We start from the raw sequence: 22145 nt of genomic DNA, 5'->3' as shown, positions 1-22145 counted from the left end.
ATAGATTTTGAACCTTTGAAACTTGGATTGTAACGGGAGAGTATTTTGAGCTACATCAGTTACAGCAAGATTTATGCCATTCTTTCCTTTTGGTGAGTTACACCAACATTTCCTGAGAATCTTATTTACATATAAATGAGACCTGGTGAAAGAAGATAAAGTGTAATTTTGCAAATGAAAATTGGAATTGGGTTAGAAGAATTTTTGTTCTCTCTTTCGTCTGCACATTGTATTTTCATCTTGCCTGATGCTGTCTTGTGAAGTCTTTTTTCTAAATTAACAATTCAGTGATTGCCTCACACACACGGGAAACTTTGAAGAGAACTATAGTAATACCAAGTGTTATGATGAATGGAGTTGGTACCCCTTCTTTCTGTCCCTCAGTAAATGATTCCTGTTCATTGGTATCATCGTTAAACAGTCAATGAAGAAATTACCTACTTTTTAAAATTAGTAATAAAGAACAAAGAAAATTACAGCACAGGAACAGGCCCTTCCTTCCTCCAAGCCTGCACTGACCATGCTGCCCGACTGAACTAAAACCCCCTACCCTTTCGGGGACCATATCCTTCTATTTCCATCCTATTCATGTATTTGTCAAGACGCCTTAAAAGTCACTACCATATCCGCTTACACTACCTCCCCCGGCAACGAGTTCCAGGCACCCACTACTCTCTGTGTAAAAAACCTGCCTCATACATCTCCTTTAAACCTTGCCCCTCGCACCTTAAACCTGTGTCCCCTAGTAATTGACTCTTCTACCCTGGGAAAAAGCTTCTGACTATCCACTCTGTCCATGCCTCTTATAGTCTTGTAGACTTCTATCAGGTCGCCCCTCAACCTCCGTCGTTCCAGTGAGAACAAACCAAGTTTCTCCAACCTCTTCTCATAGCTAATGCCCTCCATACCAGGCAACATCCTGGTAAATCTTTTCTGTACCCTCTCCAAAGCCTCCACATCTTTATGGTAGTGTGGCGACCAGAAGTGAACACTATATTCCAAGTGCAGCCTAACTAAGGTTCTATAAAGCTGCAACATGACTTGCCAATTTTTAAACTCAATACCCCGGCCGATGAAGGCAAGCATGCCATATGCCTTCTTGACTACCTTCTCCACCTGCATTGCTACTTTCAGTGCTCTGTGTACCTGTACACTCAGATCCCTTTGCCTTTCAATACTCTTAAGGGTTCTGCCATTTACTGTATATTTCCTATCTGTATTAGACCTTTCAAAATGCATTACCTCACATTTGTCTGGATTAAACTCCATCTGCCATCTCTCCGCCCAAGTCGCCAACCAATCTATATCCTGCTGTATCCTCTGATGGCCCTCATCGCTATCCGCAAATCCACCGATCTTTGTGTCGTCCGCAAACTTACTAATCAAACCAGTTACATTGTCCTCCAAACCATTTATATATGTTACAAACAGCAAAGGTCCCAGCACTGATCCCTGAGGAACGCCACTTGTCACAGTCCTCCATTCAGAAACGCACCCTTCCAGTGCTACCCTCTCTTCTTTGACTGAGCCAGTTTTGTATTCACCTTGCCAACTTACCTCTGATCCCATGCGACATCACCTGCACCAGTCTACCATGAGGGACCTTGTCAAAGGCCTTACTGAAGTCCATGTAGACAACATCCACTACCCTACTCTCATCAATCGTCTTCATCACTTCCTCGAAAAACTCGATCAAGTTCATGAGACACGACCCCCCCTTCACAAAACCATGTTGCCTCTCACTAACACGTCCACTTATTTCCAAGTGGGAATAAATCCTGTCTCGAAGAATCCTCTCCAATAATTTCCCTACCACTGATGTAAGGCTCACTGGCCTGTAATTACCTGGATTATTCTTGCTACCCTTCTTAAACAAAGGAACAACATTGGCTATTCTCCAATCCTCTGGGACCTCCCCTCCACAAATCCTTGAAGGTGGCAACACAGGTGGAGAAGGTGGTGAAGAAGGCATATGGTATGCTTGCCTTTATAGGACGGGGTATAGAGTATAAAAGCTGGAGTCTGATGATGCAGCTGTATAGAACGCTGGTTAGGCCACATTTGGAGTACTGCGTCCAGTCCTGGTCGCCGCACTACCAGAAGGACGTGGAGGCATTGGAGAGAGTGCAGAGAAGGTTTACCAGGATGTTGCCTGGTATGGAGGGTCTTAGCTATGAGGAGAGATTGGGTAGACTGGGGTTGTTCTCCTTGGAAAGACGGAGAATGAGGGGAGATCTAATAGAGGTATACAAGATTATGAAGGGTATAGATAGGGTGAACAGTGGGAAGCTTTTTCCCAGGTCGGAGGTGACGATCACGAGGGGTCACGGGCTCAAGCTGAGAGGGGCGAAGTATAACTCCGACATCAGAGGGACGTTTTTTACACAGAGGGTGGTGGGGGCCTGGAATGCGCTGCCGAGTAGGGTGGTGGAGGCAGGCACGCTGACATCGTTTAAGACTTACCTGGATAGTCACATGAGCAGCCTGGGAATGGAGGGATACAAACGATTGGTCTCGTTGGACCAAGGAGCGGCACAGGCTTGGAGGGCCGAAGGGCCTGTTTCCTGTGCTGTACTGTTCTTTGTTCTTTGTAGCAAGTGAGGATACAAAGATTTCTCTCAAGGCCCCAGCAACTTCCTCTCTTGCCTCTCTCAGTATTCTGGGGTATACCCCATCAGGCCCTGGGGAGTTGTCTACCTTAATGTTTCTCAAGAACCCCAATACCACCTCCTTTTTGATCTCAACATGACTCAAACTATCTACACATCCTTTCCCAGACTCATCGTCCACCAAGTCCTTCTCTTTGGTGAATATTGACGCAAAGTACTTATTTAATACCTCGCCCATATCCTGTGGTTCCACGCATAGATTCCCTCCCTTGTCCTTGAGTGGGCCAACCCTCTCCCTGGCTACCCTTATATATTCTTTATATAATCTTTTCAGAAGCAGAAGAAAATAAAAACCTAGAAACAGTTTGCAAAAAATAAAATAAGTGCTAGTTCAGTTTAGGCTCACTGAAAAAGTAGTTGTTGAATTAATCTTTGTCTTCGTCTTAAACAAAAGTTTCACGTTTAGCTGGCTGCTTTGTAAGCGAACTTGAATTTCACAGATAAGTGATTTTATTTATAAATACACCGAAATCATTCACCAAATAAAGGAATTGTAATAAATTAATGGGGTTGTACCAACGTTACACATCACTTGTTGATAAATGCTTTAATTTATTTGAAAATTAGTTTTTCCTCCAGTCATTCTGCTTCCTAAAATCATTTAACTAAATGCTTTTAATCTTCTAGAATATATCTATATATCTAGAACAATTGTTCTCCCAGTCTTATTTAGTGAGGGCAAAATTTGAATTTTAATCTTGTTCTCCTGCTAAGATCAGACAGATTTGTGTTGCTGCCTTTAGCTGTGTGCATGTAATCATTCTGAACTTCATTACCTTACACATCATGACAATTTGACCAGGAAATTGCTGTTGTGCATTCTTACAGTCTGCACTAGTGTGTAGTTTCTTAATTGCAATCTGATCATTTGCTCCTGATTCCCCCACTGGAAGCTTATTGTGGAAAGTGCAGAATTGGAACACTCTGCCTTACTAGTTTTGTTCCCATTTTGCCTCAATGCTGAAATTAAAATTTTCCCACCTATTTATCTTCACTGCTTTCTTCCCTCAGTTTCTGCACCAAATGACTTCTTATCTTTGGTGATCGCAAACTCCATCTCAGCTCATAGTGTTCACTCTTCTTGGAGTTCATTGTCATTTTGCCCAGCATAAATCTCTCACTCCATGTAAACTCCTTAAGCCATATTCACAGCCATGGCCTCACCATGTCACTTCACATGATCACACTAGTCCCGCTATATCCATTATAGATAAGGCCATCTCTGATCATTTCCTTGGGTATCAATCTCCACCCACATCACTGTTCCGTGATCCAGCCTGTATCCATCCATGGTGGGGGAAAAGAAAATCTACCTCATATTCACTTACAACTGCACTTCCAATATCTCAACTGTCTGATCTTTGGCTGTCTGCTCGCCCCAATATTTCTGCAGCTATTAATTTGCTAACTGCACTTCCTCCACCTTTGCTGCTCTAGTCCCTAATGAAGCCATTATTTTCTCTCCCCATGCCTGTCCTCCCTAGTATGGCCCTTATCTCTGCTCCTTTAGGTCCAACTGCTGCAGACTTGAAATTCGATAGTGGACAACTTCCACCGCCAGATCTGGCTGAGGCAGTAAAACCTTGATTGCTAAAACTGATCATCTTGGAATGCAAAGATAACACTCGGCTTCTTTTTGGTGCTGCAAACCATCTTCCTAAACTCCTATCCCGTCCCCTCCACCCTCGCCTCCAATAGTGTGCGAGAAGCTCATGGATTTATTTGTCACTAAGATTGAGATCATCTGATACTACCATGTACCTTCCTTCCATTTGCCCACCTGGCAAGACGTCCTTGAATGCTCTCGTCTGCCCTAACCCTGAACTTGAATCTTTGGCTAGGTTCTTGCCTATCTCCCCCAAAGCCTTCTCTGAACTTATCTTGTCCGCGAGAGTCACCTGCTGCTCCCTCAATCCTGTTCCCATTGAACTGCTAACCACCCAACTTCACTTCCCGGTTCTCACATTAACTTAACAATTCCAGCTCGTTAGGTTCGCCTTTCAATCTGCTGCAAGCATCCCTCCCAAAAGACCAACCCTCAAACACAACTTCCTTGCGTCACTGTCCTTGCGAAATAACACCCCAGCACCAACATCCCTTTCCTCCAAAGTCTTTGAATGTGCTGACACCTCCCAAATCCATCCCACCTTTTCCTGGAGCTCCATGTTTGAATCTCTCCAACCGGATTCCCATCCTGCCACTTATTAAAGTCACAAATTACATCCTCTGTGACTGACAAAAAGGTCGCCTTTTCCTCCTCAGCCTTCTCTACATATCTGCAGCTTTGACATGGTTGCCCATGGTTTTCACTCTGCTGGGTGGGAATGCTCTCATGTGGTTCCATATTTTTCTGTCTGCTCATAACCGAAATATCACTTGCAATGGCATTTCTTCTTTCCTGCACATTAGCTCTGGTGACCCCCTCCTATTGCTCATCTACATGCCAGGCCTCGATGACATCACCTGAAAGAACAGCATTAATTTACACATGTACATTGAAGACACCCAGCTCACTACCACCTCTCTAGGCTCCTCCACTATTGGTAAATTAGCAAACATATCTGACATTTCAGTACCAGGTGCGCAGAAACTTCCTCCAATTAAATGTTGAGAAGACTGACGCCATTCATTGTTTTCAGCCCAGGTTCCAAGCTCCACCCCCTGCCACTGATTCCATCCCTCAACCTACCTTCTCCCTTGTTTATCATAAATCTTTCTAACTCTGCCTTGAATAAGTTCAATGGCCCCGCCTCTATTGCTATCTGGGCAGAGAATTCCACGTACAAATGAGCATTTGAGAGAAAAGGTTATACTCGTCTCCATCTTAAATGGTAAACCATTCTTAAACTGTGTCCCCAAGTTCTAGTCTCTCCCACAAATAGAAGCATCCTCCTGGTATCTACCCTATCAAGTCTCCTCAACATCTTAAATGCTTCAGTAAGATCACCTCTCATTCTTTTAAACTATAAGGGGTATAGGCCCAACCTGTTTAAAGTTTCTAAATAGGATAAGCCCTTCATCCCAGGAATAAGTAGAGTGAACCTTCTCTGTACTACTTCTAATGCAATAGGATTTTTTTTTCAAATAAGGAAACCAAACTTCCTTAGTCAGTATTCCAGATGTGGTCCCACCACGGCCCTGTACAGCTGCAGTAAAACTTCACTACTTTTATATCCCATTCCCCTTGCAAAAACACCAAATTCCATTTGCTCCCCAATTGCTTACTGTACCTGCATGCTAACTTTGTGATTAATGTACCAGGACACCAAGATCTCTCTACACCATTAAGTTCTGCAATCTCTTTCCATCTAAATAGTAAACTGCTTTTCTATTCTTCCTGCCAAAGTGAACAAGTTTACATTTTACTGCATTGTACTGTACCTGCCATCTTTTTCTGCTGACTCATTTAACTATCTATATCCCTTTGCAAATTCTTATTTCCTCCTGACAACTCATTTTCCGACATATCTTGGCATCATAAGAAAATCTAGCTACCAGATGTTTGGGTCCTTCATCCAAATCATTGATATAGGTTATAAATAGTTGCGGCCCCAGCACTGATCCTTGTTGCACTCCACATGTATCTCTAATCTCTGATTCCTGTTAGCTAACAAAACCTTTAGATATGCTAACATGTTACCCCTTAAACCATTTTCTCTTATCTTTTGTAGTAACCTTTGATGTGGCCCCTAATCAAATGCCATTTAAATTCCAAATGCACCACATTTACAGGTTCCCTTTTATCCACATTGCTCATTACTTCCTCAAAGAACTCTAATAAATTAGATAAACAGATTTCCCTTTCACAAAGTCATGTTGACTCTGCCTGATCATTATGATTTTCTAAGTATCCTGTGTCCTCGCTTAGCAGCAGTTTAGCTGTATATTAATTTAAAGTGTCCAATTTTATGTTGGGCCTAATTGCTCAGGTCGTTGTCCATTTGACCACTGTCCCTCCTCTTGATCTATTGAGCCTCAGTGAATAGGATCACACAGCCCAAGTCAAATTCTTTCACAGGCAAGCATCTAAGCGAGCCTCAAACAATCAGCCTAAATCCCGAATCCTTTTCACTATACAAATATTCTTAATTAGATACTGTAAAAACATTGCATTTAAACTTCATCCACAACTTAAATATTGCAAAGGTCAAAACAAAATGGAAATACAACCCTCAAACATTGTAAAATTAAAAATAAAAATGGGTTCATACTGTATTTTAGTGAACTCATACAAAATGAATAGTTACAGATATGTACAAAAGAGTCTTCAATATACGCATGGAGACTATTTGCATGGTCTCCATGCTTAGTCTCTGTAGTAGTTCTTTCTTCTATCGGGCGAATTTTACTGTGAGGATGAAGAGGTACATTAGAATGACTTCTATTGGGGTGTACTGTGCCTGGTGTCCTGTGCTTGTGCCTCATGGGGCGAACCATGTGTACCCAGAGTATATAAATCCTTGTTTTCTCAGTGTCTTTGGTGAATGGCTCCCAGCAATGAATCCAATGAGGAAGATCTTTAGATTCTCTTCCAAGTTCATAGTTATCCTGAGGGGAAATTAAGGTTGAATCTGTTATTATCCTTAAATAATATCTGTATGGTTTTAAATATATTCCCCTAACCTTCCTCTACTGGTGGAGATCTCTCTTGGCCGTATTTTGGTGCTGGGCCACACTTGTCTTGCCAAATTTTACTTAAAACTGCTTTTCAACTTATTTTGTTTTGCATTTCCCCTTTTTGGTATGTCAATTGTGTCTGCTGGCCTGAGGTTTTGAGGATATGATCCCAAAGTTTAGAATTGAGAGCGTGCATCTGTATTTGGTCTGTGATGCCTCTTAGACAGAAGCATATACTGCTAGGACCAGGATGACTCTGCCTGGTCCTTCCTTCCTTTCTGCGTGAATGGGGAGGAGAAAAATGTGTGACCGCTTTCAGTCAGTAGTTTTACAATTCAGCATTTAGCCAGCTGAATGTTTGTGCACGCGAGGGGGTTTTAGAATAGGAGGCCTTCTCACTGGAACATCTGGTCAAATGTTTCCATAGGCCTCAGAGTCATGAGGACTCCTCAATTCTCCGTGAGCGAAGCATGGTTCTCCTGGTTCAGTTTTGTGGCAGTAGCCGGGGGGTGGCCAGGACATCGCCTCTCGGTTCCGTGGGAATTGGATCAGGGGCACAGTATCGGGGCGTGGGGCTGGCGTCTCACATCCCTCTAAGGAAATGTCAAACTGAAAGTTGCTGTGGGAGCCTTATGCCTTCATCTGGTTTAGTGGTATCATCTGGTCTTCCTGGTTCCACTAAGATCTTGTACACTAATGGGCTTGTCTTATCCACTACGGAGTGGGGTCCAGAGTATTTGGGGGACAGCAATGTGCCTGGTTGGAAAACCTGGAGCATTACGTTTTGTCCTACCTCATACTTTATCTAGTTTACTCTGCTTGGATGGAGGTCTTGCTTTGTTTCCTTTTCTGCCCTGACGGCGGCTGCCATCTGTGCGGCCTGTACGTTCTCTAGCAGGGTCTTTACTGCCTGCTCGTGGCTGAAGGCTGCGACTTTGGGGTCGGACAGATTCAGTCCTAACAGTGGTTCAGTTACTTTCATGGGCTGTCTGGTCATCAGGGTATGGGGGGCGGAATCTGGCAGAACGTCCTATCGTGTTCCATATCAGCATCAGGCCAAACGGTAGCACGATATTCCAAGTGGAATTGTTTTTCTGGAATGTCTTTCTAATCATACCTTTTTCAGGTATGGTTCATCCTTTTCACTATCCCACTTGGTTGGAAATGGAATGCAATGTGAAACTTTTGGTTTATTCCAAGTAGTGTCATGACTTATTGCATTACTTGGGTGGTGAAATGGGTGTCCTGATCTAATTCAATGCTCTGTGGAAGCCTCCACCGAGTGGAGATCTGTCGCATTAGAATATCTGCTGTGATTTTGGCTGTGTCGGTATGGATAGAGAATGCCTCTACTCATTTACTAAGTATGTCGACTATGACCAGGATGTATTTATGCCCCCCCTTGCAAGGTGGTAAAGGGCTGTTATAATCAATCTGCAAATTCATCCAAGGGCCCTCTACTGACCGAGTGTGTCTTGCGTGTATATCTGTCTGGGTACTTTTGTGCACAGGTGATACAATTTTCGACATAATATTTTATGTCCACAGCCATTTCTAGCCACCAACACAGTTCCTTAATTTTCTCTGTAGTGGTTTCTATTCCCTGAAAGCCTTGGACATCATGACATTGGTAAATTATCTGGTTGCGGTTCTGTGTTGGCGCTATGCATCGTCCCTCCTTAAAGACAAGTCCGTCTTTTAACTGTAATTTGTCCTTTCACCTATCGTAAGAGGTGGGGTATGTTCCTTCTAGTATTTGTTTTAATTCCCTGTCGCTGCTCTGTGCTTGCACAGGATCCTTGATCTTGGCCTGACTGCCAGTGGCGGTGTCTGCCTGTTCCGGGATGGGGTTTGCCATGGTGGTTCTTTTCTGGCGTCCTGCTTGGCTAATTTGTCGGCCCTTATGTTTCCATCTGGGGAGGTTCTGTGATGAGCCCTAACTTTAACAATGCCATACTCATGGCCTTGGCTGTCTGGAAAATGTATTTTAGCAGGGGTGCAGATGGTAGAGATTTTCTGTCTGACAAGACAAATCCTCTCACTTCCCACAGTGGCAGAAAGTCTGCCAGGCTGTTACAGACACGCTCTCTGAATGTGTGTCCGTGGGTGGGGGGAACTCATTGGGATAACTAACTACATAAGCTGCTGCTGCTAACTCAGCAGACTGGGCGCTCATTTTGCTTGGCAGCTTTACTATGGCTCTACCGCCACATAAATCCCATACCCTGTTTTTCAGTTTCCATCCTTCACCATAGAGGATCCATCTACAAAAATTTTAATTGTGCCTTCTTTGGATCCTCCCTCCTTATGTTTTGGCACAAATGGTCCCTTGGGATCATTTGTTGACACTATTTGGCACTCTTGGGACTCTCCACCATAATTCAGGTTGTTCGCTAAGAAGATGGGCCGTTTAGTTTGTTTTATTTTAAGGTCGTGGCCCTGAAGCATCAGGGTCCACCGTATTATGTGGTTTCTGGCTGTCATTTTTATCTGTCCAATAGCAGTTGTATATGGGTGTGTTCTGTTAACATGGTGAAGGGATTGAGTCCAATGATGGAGACCAGAAAAATGCTAGGTGTCTCTCGCACACTGAGAAACCCAGGAATAGGAGCCATGAGGCGTTGGTCACTGGTCAGAGTCTCCTGTGATGTTCTTGGAGAAGTATGGCCACAAGTGTTGCGTCCGTGGTGGCAACTTCTAATGCGTAGGGGAGTTATAGAATTCTAGAATCCCTGCAGTGGAGAGGGAGGCCATTCAGCCCATCGAGTGTGCACCCATCACAATCCTACCCAGGCCCTATCCCCGTAAGCCCACATATTCACCACACTAATCCCCCTGGCACTAGGGTCAATTTAGCATGGCCAATCAAGCTAACCCGCACATCTTTGGACTGTGGGAGGAAACAGGAGCACCCGGAGGAATCGGTTACTGATATCTAGAACAGTGAAATATTTTGTCTGTGGAGCTTGCCTCATCATAGTTGTGGGTCTGGAACCTGTAGTGCTGGAGCCTTCACCAGGGCTTGTTTAAATTTGAAAACAGCCTGCGTGTGCTGCTCCGTCCAATTCCATAAGCCATTCTTTTTTTAGGAGTTCCGATAGTGGAGAGACTTTGGTGGCAAAATCGTCAATGTGGTGCCTACAATAGCCCACCAATCCTAGAAAGGAGCATAGCGAGCTCACATCTTTGGGCGGCATGATTGGACTATTGTCTGTATTCACTTCCTTTCAATCTTGTGTTTACTGTGGGTCACTACAGTCCCCAAGTATGTGACTTGGGGATTCATGATCTGGACCTTTTTGGGATTGAGTTTTAAGAAGGGTCAGTAATTCATCTAGCAATTTGAAATGTTCCTCCTGGGTGTCTGTCTGTCGGAGATCGTCTACATATTGAATCAGGCATTCCGGTCGTCAAAAACATTCTAGCCCTTTGGCCAACCTTTGCTGGAAAATGCACAGTGAGTTGTGAAATCCTTGGGGCAAGCAGGTCCATGTGTACTGTTGCCCTTGGAATGTAAAGGCAAATTTGTACTGACACTGCTGGTTTAAAGGGATGGACCAAAATCCGTTACTGATATCTGGAACAGTGAAATATTTTGTCTGTGGGGCTTGCCTCATCATAGTTACAGGGCTGGTTGCTACTGTTGGTGGGGTTGTTTTATTGAGTTCCCTATAGTTGATTGTTGGTCTCTTAGAACTGCCGGTTTTCTAACAGGCCAAATCAGTGAATTATTTGTTGAAGCTACTGGGTGTAAGACTCCCTGTTGTAGTAGGCTGGTGATTACTTTTGCAACCTGGCTCTCTGCTTGTTTTGGAAAGCTGTAATGTTTTTGCGGTTTTGGATCAGGGTCCTCCACAACTATCTCCCCTGTAATGTGGCCACAGTCATATTTGTGCCCTGCAAATGCGAGTGCTTCGCAACCATCTGCTGTGCTCCCAAGTCATCGATCATATCTGCAAGGTTTAACCATAATTCCCCAACTGTTCAAATCTTGTCTATATATCTCACTGTAGCTACCTATTGGTGCCTCATCTGTTTGAGCTATCAGCTAGACTCAACAACAGTTAGTCAGGTCAAATGACAAATTACATTTACGCATCAAATCAGAGCTGAGGATGTGCTCTGCTTCTGGGTGCAGGTTCACTGGTATGGCTGGATAGTAACACACTATGTCCCTTATCCTAAATTCTAATGAGTCCGTCTCAGATCTTTCCTGTAAACGTCCAGTGAACCCACTTAACATGATGGTTCTTCTGGTGTGTAACAATGCACCGAGTTCTGTAGATGTATTCAGGGTATTGCGGGAGCCCCTCCATGTCCCACCGGAATTCAATTGGGTAACCCTCCACCTCACTATCCACCAGGGGTCTTCCTACAATGTCTCACCTTGTGTTACATATCCAGATCAGTGCTGTCGGACCTGTGTTCAGTCAGTTTGTGTTCAGTTGAGGGTACAGGGAGAAGAGACTCAAGGTTTCCCCCCGTGTGGCTACGGGACATGTTGTGCTGGTCCCTCTAGTGGCATGGTCCGATGTCCTTGTTCGTCTGGGTGTTGGCAGGGTGCTGTGCACTCTCAGGCATAGAGGCCTGCTAGGACACAATTGAAGCACTGCCCATGCTGTTGCCCGGGGTTCCCCGGAGCTGCTGTCTGCTTTTCCCAGCATGGGGAGCGTATGGGGGTGGGTGACCTCTACCTTTCCCTTTCTCCCCCACCCCCCCTCCTCCTCCCAGCCTTGTTCCTCAATACAGAACCCCGTCCCAGCCTTGTTCCTCAATATAGAACCAGGCTTTGAGCCTTTTACTAGGAACATCTTTTCACCCTTATCTATTTCCTGTACATCTTTCTCCCAAGCTCAGGTCATTCCCCTTAACACCCATACCTCTGTGTGGGTATTATCTGCGGAATTGAAATTTTCACATGCCTTTCTACCCTCTTCGGTGGCATGTATTACTAAAATCGTGGTCCAATATGCGAGATTTTGTCCCTCTAACGTTGCTCTGTTCATATCCCCAAAGACCCCAGTGAAGTGAGTCCACAGGCGACTGGTGAACGTGGTGTTCCCCTTTCTTTTGCCTGCATTTGTTTAAGCTCTCCACCGGATCTTCTCTTGTTGTAGCCGACTGCTGCTTTCATGCCCTTGCCCTATGTTCTGGGGATTGGGTACGGCAGGACGGACCGTGAGGCTCAGGTACATTCCTCCGTATCATTGAGCCTGTGTAAAACTTTTCTGGCGGGTATTCTCAAAGAACGTGTCGGGGTCATCAGAGAGCTCAAGCGTGAGGATCAGTTTTGTTATCTCAGTCAATTGTGTTACTGTGAACAAGGGTTGTGTGATTGGATTTTCATTATTTTGGTCATCCTGACGGCTTGTTGCCAGAGGGTTCGTCGAGGCAGGGAAAGCGCAGGATGTGCGGAGGGCTCTGATTCCCTGGGAAGGGAGGTAAGGGTCTCCAGTTATCGCCACGCTCTTCGTCTCTGCGAGCCTGTTCCTCCATTTCCCCCCAGGCTACCCCTTAATCGTTTTCCCCTTCTGACTCTATTGTCCCAATCTCCATGTCATTCCCTTTCTGTGCTAAAAACTGGGACTTTAATTAGTGATCTCGTGCTGGCATTTAGAATGTTCTGCAGCATGGGCTTTATTTTCTTGCCTCCTTGGGGCAGGGCTTTGAGTGCACCTTGTAAATGTTTGCATTTTTCAGATAACTCGGCCAGCTTTTTGGGCTTTATTAAGATCACAGATTACATGCTGCGTCTCTTGGTAAGCCCTTTCACACTGAGCCTGGAACTGGCACATGTACAATAAATTCACTTGGTTTCTCTGCTCCTGCTCTATTGCTTTATTCTTCCGTTTCTTCACCTCCTGCTTCATCTCATCTAACTCCAGTCTTAACTTAATATTCTCTCAATCTTTCTCTTGTAGCTGCTCCATGCATCTTGCTATAGCGGTGGCCTTGTTCAGCTTGGAAGGGAGCTTGCCTCGTTCTCTACGCGCCTCTTCCCAACACTTTTGCCCGTGGGTCCTGGACCTTATATTGGTTTACTGCAGTACTCTTCTCGAGCCACTTATTGTTTAGGTACTTCTTTAGTACCTCTTCCCATTCTGGGCACTATCATTTTCTCTATTTTCTCTCTCTAAAATTCGTGACTGGAGTTGCGGTTCGGCTTTCACTAACCTCCCGTACCAGTCCCTCTAAGTCTACAGCGTGCCAGAAACGCGTGTTGCACCATTAACTAACATAGTTTCAAAGTCTGCGGTTTGTTCGTCTCACTTTTCAAAACGCCGGATTAATGGCCTAATTACTGGCCAGTTGCCTCTATTTTCATTCACCCACTTTAATCCTGGCATTCACATGGGGCTGGTGCCCTGTTAATTATGGGCTCAGGCTGGATGTTTGCAAATAGAAGGCTGGTGGGTTCAATTTCGGAGCAACCTTGAGTCACTTCTAATCGAAGCCCACCCAGGGACACCAAATGTTTTTTGTGAAATACTCTATACAAATACTCAACCAGGTTATTGCTCAAAACACATTTACCCAAATGCTCTTACTTTGAGACAAAGGACTATGGTTCGAACTTAGCTTTATTAAAGAAACAGATGAAAGAAACAATTCTTGCAAAATAAATTAAGTTAACCTTTCCCCAAACTGGGCTAATTGCCTGAGAAGTAGATAGCACTCGGTTTCGTGGAATTGATTGTGCTGTTGGATTCAATTCATTGAGCTCACATCGACAGATTAACTGAGAGTCCTCGCGACGTTCGTCTTCATTGATGAAGACGAACATCTCGCCAAGGCCATCTCCACACCCCCACTACTTGCCTTCAAACAACTGCACAACCTCAAACAGACTATTGTCCACACAAACTACCCCGCCTTCAGGAGAACAGTGACCACGACACCACACAACCCTGCCACAGCAACCTCTGCAAGACGTGCCAGATCATCGACACAAATGCCATCATCTCACATGACCCAGAGTTCTTGTAACAGAAAGGTGGATCTCGTCCCCTTGCATTGTCCCAGGTCTCAGTAAGTTGGTTGAGTTTTCACTTAGAGTTTGTCTTGAAAATGTGTTTTTATACCCCACCCCCCTTCTTCAAGCCTTTCTGTAATGTTCTCTGGCTTTCAGCCAATGGGTTGACAGTGCGGGGGTCACAGCACCCTGTGAGGTTACACCAGATGTGGAGATGCCGGCGTTGGACTGGGGTAAGCACAGTAAGAAGTCTTACAACACCAGGTTAAAGTCCAACAGGTTTATTTGGTAGCAAATACCATTAGCTTTCGGAGCTTTCGGAGGTTACACCAGGTCATCCTAGTTATACAAATCTCCTTTCAGGATATGGTTAATAGCAGGGAGCCTGACTGAAACTAGGGAATACACAATCAATGTATTTTTTCTATTCTTCTGGCTGAGTATTTCCTGATGCATTTCAGGCCATAACGACTCTTCCATTGTTAAGTTTGAGCCTCTCTATTCAGTATGCAAGAGGACTGGGTTCTGGTTTCAGGTAATGATGACTTCCCCATTATTAAGGTCAAGTACCTCTGTTTCATATGCGAGACAGCTCTGGTATGTGTTGGCTTTTGACATGTGGCAACCTCATCTGCAGTCAATGTAGAAGCAGTTTAGTTGTATATTAAAGTGTCCAATTTTATGTTTGGCCTAATTAGCCAACCAGGCCATCGTCCATTTGACCACACCTGCTATAACCTCCTTAATAATAGATTCTAGCAGTTGTCCGATGACAGATGTTAGGCCAACTGGCCTGTAGTTTCCTGCTTTCTCTCCCTCCTTCTATGAATAGAGGGGTCATATTTGCTATTTTCCAATCTGATGGGATCTTTCCAGAATCTAGGGAATTTTGGAAACTTCAAACCAATGCATCTACTATCTCAGCAGCTACTTCTTTTAAAACTGTAGAGTGAAGTGTATTGGGACCTGGGGACTTGTCGGCTTTTAGTTCTAATTTTGTCGTACCCTTTTGCTGGTAATTGTAATTGTTTTTAACTTCGCGCTTTCACCTCCTGATTCAGTTATTTCTGGAATGTTATCAGTATCTTCTTCAGTAAAGATAGATGCAAAATATCTGTTCAATTCATTTGCCATTATTAATTTCCCAGACTCTCACCCTAGGAGCAACATTCACTTGCTCTTTTCCCTCCTTATTAATCTGTTCGTCATTCTTTGCTGTTCTTTATATTCTGCCCAATCTTCTGACCTGCCACTAATCTTTGTGGAATCATATACTTTTTATTTCCATTTGATACTTCTTTAGTTATCCACGGATGGTGTGTCCTTCCCCAAGAGTCTTTCTTTCTCACTGAAATGTATCTTTTCTGAGTAGTCTGAGAGATCTCCTCAGAAGTATGCCATTGCATCCCTATTGATCTATTCCTTAACCTCAATTCCCATTTCCCTTAACCAGCCATCTTCATGCCCTCATAACTGCCCTAACTTAAATTTAGTATTAGATCCAATCTTCTGTCCCTCCAACTGAATGTGAAATTCAACCATGTTATGATCGCTGCTATCACTATGAGAACGTTCGTTAATCCTGTCTCATTGCACATTATGTGGAGATGCCAGCATTGGACTGGGGTAAACACAGTAAGATAGATATGCGCGATCTTCTTGGAGAAGAGAAGATCCTTCTTGGTCATTGCACATTACCTGATCTAGTATAGCCTGCTCTCTGGCTCGATTTAGAATGTGCTGCTCTAAGAAACTGTTGCAAAAGCATTTTAAAAACTCTAGGCCACCTTTACCAATCTGACTCGTCCAACCTATATGTGGATTGAAATCACAAACTCCCATTATTTCTTCCTGTATACTGCATCCTACGAATTATTACTGTTAAGGGGCCTATAAACCACTTCCACAAGTGCCTTCTTACCGTTACTATTTCTCATCTTCCCCCAAACTGATTCTTTATCTCCAAAACTGAGGTGATTGAGATACAAATTTTCACCGATCACCCCAGTGCTCACTGATCTACATTGGCTAGCACCCACTCTAGCAATGTTTTGATTTTTAAATTCTCATCCTTGTTTTCAAATCCCTCTATGACCTCTCTGCACCCTCCAACACCCCAAAAGAAAACACTGTAATCTCCAGAACCCTCTGAAATATCTGTGTCCCTATGAAGTTAGACTCTGAGCATCCCCAATTTTAATCGTTCCAATGAAGCCACACCTTCATTTGCCTAGGGCCTAATCTCTGGAAAACATCCCCAACGCCTTTCCACCTTCCTCTTTTAAGCACTCGTTAAAATTTACTTCTCTGACCAAGCTTTTGGTCATCTGACCTTATGAGACCGGTATCATATTTTAGAGTCATAGAGGTTTACAGCATGGAAACAGGCCCTTTGGCCCAACTTGTCCATGCCGCCCTTTTTTTTAAACCACTAAGCTAGTCCCAATTGCCCATGTTTGGCCCGTATCCCTCTATACCCATCTTGTGGAGATGCCGGCATTGGACTGGAGTGGGCACAGTAAGTAAGAAGTCTCACAACACCAGGTTAAAGTCCAAAAGGTTTATTTGATAACACGAGCTTTCGGAGCGCTGCCCCTTCATCAGGGGAGTGGAGGATTGGGTTCACAAACAGGGCATATATAGACACAGACTCAATTACAAGGTAACAGTTGGAATGCGAGTCTTAACAGATAATCAAGTCTTTACAGGTACAAACAATGCAAGTGGAGGGTTAAGCACAGGTTAAAGAGGTGTGAATTGTCTCAAGCCGGGACAGTTAGTGAGATTTTGCAAGCCCAGGTAAGAACCCAAATCCCAGTTGAGGCTGTCCTCATGTGTGCGGAACTTGGCTATCAGTTTCTGCTTGGCGATTCTTTGTTGTTATGTGTCTTGAAGGCCACCTTGGAGAATGCTTACCCGAAGATCAGAGGCTGAATGCCCTTGACTGCTGAAGTGTTCCCCGACAGGAAGGAAACACTCCTGCCTGGTGATTGTCAAGGGTGTCCATTCATCCGTTGCTGTAGCGTCTGCATGGTCTCGCCAACATACCATGCCTCGGGACATCCTTTCCTGCAGCGTATCAGGTAGACAACATTGGCCGAGTCACAAGAGTATGTACCGTGTATCTAGTGGATGGTTTCTCATGTGAGATGATGGCATCCGTGTCGATGATCCGGCACATCTTGCAGAGGTTGTTGTGGCAGGGTTGTATGGTGTCATGGTCACTGTTCTCCTGAAGGCTGGGTAGTTTGCTGCGAACAATGGTCTGTTTGAGGTTGCGCGGTTGTTTGAAGGCAAGTAGTGGGGGTGTGGGGATGGCCTTGGCGAGATGTTCGTCTTCATCGATGACATGTTGAAGTCTCCGAAGAAGATGTCGTAGCTTCTCCGCTCCGGGGAAGTACTGGGTGACGAAGGGTACTCTGTCCGCTGTGTCCCATGTTCATCTTCTGAGGAGTTTGGTGCGGTTTTTTGCTGTGGCGTGGCAGAACTGTCGATTGATGAGTCGAGCGTCATATCCTGTTCTTACGAGGGCGTCTTTCAGCATCTGTAGGTGTCTGTTGCGTTCCTCCTCATCTGAGCAGATCCTGTGTGTACGGAGGGCTTGTCCTGAGGGGATGGCTTCTTTAATGTGTTTAGGGTGGAAGCTGGAGAAGTGGAACATCATGAGGATATCCACGGATAGCGTTCTCCAAGGTGGCTTTCAAGATACACGACAACGCAAAATCGTCGAGCAGAAACAGATAGCCAAGTTCCGCACACATGAGGACAGCCTCAACCGGGATCTTGGGTTTACGTCACACTATCTGTAACCCCCATGACTTGCCTGGGCTTGCAAAGTCTCACCAACTGTCCTGGCTTGAGAAAATTCACACCTCTTTAACCTGTGCTTAACCCTCTCTCCACTTGCATTGTCTGCACCTGTAAAGACTTGATTACCTGTTAAGACTCGCATTCCAACCATTATCTTGTAATTGAGTCTGTGTCTATATTTGCCCTGTTTGTGAAACAAATTCTGCACTCCCCTGATGAAGGGGCAGTGCTCAAAAAGCTCGTTGTACCAAATAAACCTGTTGGACTTTAACCTTCTTACTTTGATTTATTATTGTCACATGTATTAACATACAGTGAAAAGTATTGTTTCTTGCGCGCTATACAGACAAAACATATCATTCATAGAGAAGCAAACGAGAGACTGCAGAATGTAGTATTACAGTCATCGCTAGGGTGTAGAGAAAGATCAACTTAATGCAAGGTAAGTCCATTCAAAAGTCTGACTGCAGCAGGGAAGAAGCTGTTCTTGAGTCGGTTGGTACATAACCTCAGACTTTTATATCTTTTTCCCGAAGGAAGATGGAAGAGAGAATGTCCGGGGTGTGTGGGATCCTTAATTATGCTGGCTGCTTTGCCGAGGCATCTGGAAGTGTAGACAGTCAATGAATGGAAGGCTGGTTTGCGTGATGGATTGGGCTACATTCACGACCTTTTGTTTCTTGCAGTCTTGGACAGAGCAGGAGCCATACCAAGCTGTGATACAACAAGAATGCCTTCTATGGTGCATCTGTAAAAGTTGGTGAGTCATAGCTGACAGGCCAGATTTCCTCAGTCTTCTGAGAAAGTAGAGGCGTTGGTGGACTTTAACTATAGTCGACATGGGGAGACCAGGACAGGTTGTTGGTGATCTGGACACCTAAAAACCTGAAGCTCTCGATAATTTCTACGTCGTCCCCGTTGATGTAGACAGGAGCATGTTCTCCACTATGCTTCCTGAAGTCGATGACAATCTCCTTCGTTTTGTTGACATGGAGGGAGAGATTATTGTCGTCGCATCAGTTCACCAGATTATCTCATTCCTGTATTCTGTCTCGTCATTGTTTGAGATCCGATCCACTACAGTGGTGTCGTCAGCAAACTTGAAAATCGAATTGGAGGGGAATTTGGCCACAGTCATAGGTGTATGAGGAGGAAATTTGTATTTGTATATTTGTATTATGTTGCAACTGTACACAACTCTGGTGCGGCCGCACTTGGAGTACTGTGTGCAGTTCTGGTCCCCACATTACAGGAAGGATGTGGAGGCTTTGGAGAGGGTGCAGAGGAGGTTTACCAGGATGTTGCCTGGTATGGAGGGGAGATCCTATGAGGAGAGGCTGAGGGATTTGGGATTGTTTTCGCTGGAAAGGCGGCGGCTAAGAGGGGATCTTATTGAAACATATAAGATGATTAGAGGTTTAGATAGGGTGGATAGTGATAGCCTTTTTCCTCTGATGGAGAAATCCAGCACGAGGGGGCATGGCTTTAAATTGAGGGGGGGTAGTTATAGAACCGATGTCAGGGGTAGGTTCTTTACCCAGAGGGTGGTGAGGGATTGGAATGCCCTGCCAGCATCAGTAGTAAATGCGCCTAGTTTAGGGGCGTTTAAGAGATCCGTAGATAGGTTCATGGACGAAAAGAAATTGGTTTAGGTTGGAGGGTCACAGTTTTTTTTTAACTGGTCGGTGCAACATCGTGGGCCGAAGGGCCTGTTCTGCGCTGTAATGTTCTATGTTCTATGTTCTATGTTCTATGAAAGGAGGGGGCTGGGAACACAGCCTTGTGGGGCACCGGTGTTGAGGAGGATCGTGGAGGTGGTGTTGTTGCCTATCCTTCCTGATTGTGGTCTGTGGGTTAGGAAATTCAGGATCCAGTCGCAGAGGGAGGAGCCGAGTCCCAGACCATGGAGATTGGAGCTGAGTTTCAAGGAATAACGGTGAGCTGTAGTTAATAAATAGGAGTCTGACATAGGTGTCTTTATTATCTAGGTGTTCCGGGGTTGAGTGCAGGGCCAGGGAGATGGCGTCTGCTGTGGACCTGTTGCGGCCGTAGGCAACCAGTAGTGGATCCAGGCAGTCTGGGAGGCTGGAATTGATTCGTGCCAAGACTAACCTTTCAAAGTACTTCATAATAATGGATGTCAGAGCCACCGGACGATAGTCATTAAGGCACGCTGCTTGGCTTTTCTTTGGTACCAAGATGATAGTTGTCTTCTTGAAGCCGATAGGGACCTCAGATTGTTGTAAAGAGAGGTTGAAGCTGGCTGCGAATACCCCTGCCAGCTGATCCGCACAGGATCTGAGTGCTCATCCGGGCTGTCGCTTTCTGTGGCTTGACCTTTGAGAAACCTGCTCTGACATCTTCAATGGTGACCTCAGATACAGGTCCATCCAAGACTTCCAGGGTGGAGGGTGTACTCTCGCTGACCTCTTGCTCAAAATGGGCGTAGAATGCATGATAAAAGTTGACATGATAAATAAATAATTTTTGGAACATCAATTTATATCTCATGCTCTCATGATATTTTGAATTCATAAATGATTCCCACATCTGTTGAAATACACCAAACTCAGTCGTATTTCTCAAGGGGATATAGAGCAATAAAAAAAAGATTTCCTGTTGGAACTGGTTGAATGTCAGGGTTCCCATTGCTAAATGTCACAGATCAAATCTTGCAAATCCGTAAAACAAATTGCAGTAATACTCTGCATTGTAAACTTTTCTGCAAGCCATGGTAATGGAGACGAACAGTCATTCACTATGTTTGTGTATGTAAGTCTACAGGGATAATTTTTGTATACTGTTAAATCCATCATGTGGATTTCCATCTGTGGTTGTTCCCTGAAGCTTCTTGTCCTGAATATTGCTGATCATTTTTTCCTTTAAAATAGGCTGAGAAATAAACATTTAATTATCTTTTATCTGATGTAATTATTCCCAGAATCTGTTACAACTATGAATAATTAAAAGAACTAATAATTATGACCATTATCAAATGATTATTCGTATGCATTACTAAAGGTCACTCATTGATGCAATAATTAGTTCCACTGTCCGGTAATCTGGTAAAATAATCTATTTGTTGTTCCAGTTGGGATCAGGTATTGCACATTATTCCCATATTTAACAGCTTTCTGAGGAACTTAAAATGTAAAAGAACATGAAGAAATAAGCTGAGCCATGACAAATGTTGGGTACTTTAGTTCCAAGAAGGCAATCAAGAAACAAGGTTTCTATAGGTGAACTTGTGTACGGAGTAATTAAAGCTCCATTCCGCTGTGTAATTCTGTATTAATTTCCACAAATACAGGCTATGACAATACAGTTCTTTGTTCAGTGCTAATTCAGTGAGCGGAAGAGTTTACTGCAAGGGGGGGGGGGGCGAAGTATAAAAGTAGACCACACCTCGAGCACTGTATTCAGTTTTGTTCTGCTTTTTTGAAGATATACTTGCAGTGGCAGTTCAGAAAAAGTTCACTGGGTTGAAGGTGTTGGCTTATGAGAAAAGGTTGAGCAGTTTGGGCCCATACACATTGGAGTTTAGAAGAACGAGAGGTCATCTTATTGGAACATGTAGAGATTCTGAGTGGACATGGAGGCTGAAAGAATGTTTTCCCTCGTGGGGAAATATAGAACTTGGCAGCATAGTTTCAGAAAAAGGGGTCGTCCATTTAAGATGGGGATGAGGAGAAATTTTCCCATGAGACTTGTAGAGATCGAGTCGTTCAATATATTCAAAGCTGAGCTGGACAGATTCTTAAACTACATTGGAGTCCAATGTTATGGAGAAGAGGCAGGAAAATAGAATTCAGGTCAAGATTAGATCCGTCATGACCTTATTCAATGGTGGGCTTGAAGGACCATGTGGCAAACGGCTGTTCCTTTTTCTTATGTCCTTATTCAAATTTTCTATGGTTAGACAAACTAAGTTTGAAAATTGAAATCGCAAACCAGCCTCCCATCCATTGACTCTGTCTACACTACCTGCTGCCTGGGCAAAGCAGCCAGCATAATTAAGGACCCCACGCATCCCGGACATTCTCTCTTCCATCTTCTTCCTTCGGGAAAAAGGTACA

At 44.3% G+C, this 22145-nt stretch overlaps 1 protein-coding gene across 2 annotated transcripts in view; it reads left to right on the top strand.

Moving 5' to 3' along the window:
• Positions 1-22145, top strand: part of b9d1 (B9 protein domain 1) — a 50474-nt gene that overhangs the window by 11984 nt on the left and 16345 nt on the right. The gene's annotated exons all lie outside the window — the stretch shown is intronic.

The sequence above is a fragment of the Mustelus asterias genome, chromosome 23, assembly GCF_964213995.1.
Source record: "Mustelus asterias chromosome 23, sMusAst1.hap1.1, whole genome shotgun sequence".
Taxonomy (NCBI): domain Eukaryota; kingdom Metazoa; phylum Chordata; class Chondrichthyes; order Carcharhiniformes; family Triakidae; genus Mustelus; species Mustelus asterias.
The sequence above is the reverse complement of the archived record's forward strand: the minus strand, read 5'-3'. Positions and strand labels throughout refer to the sequence as shown.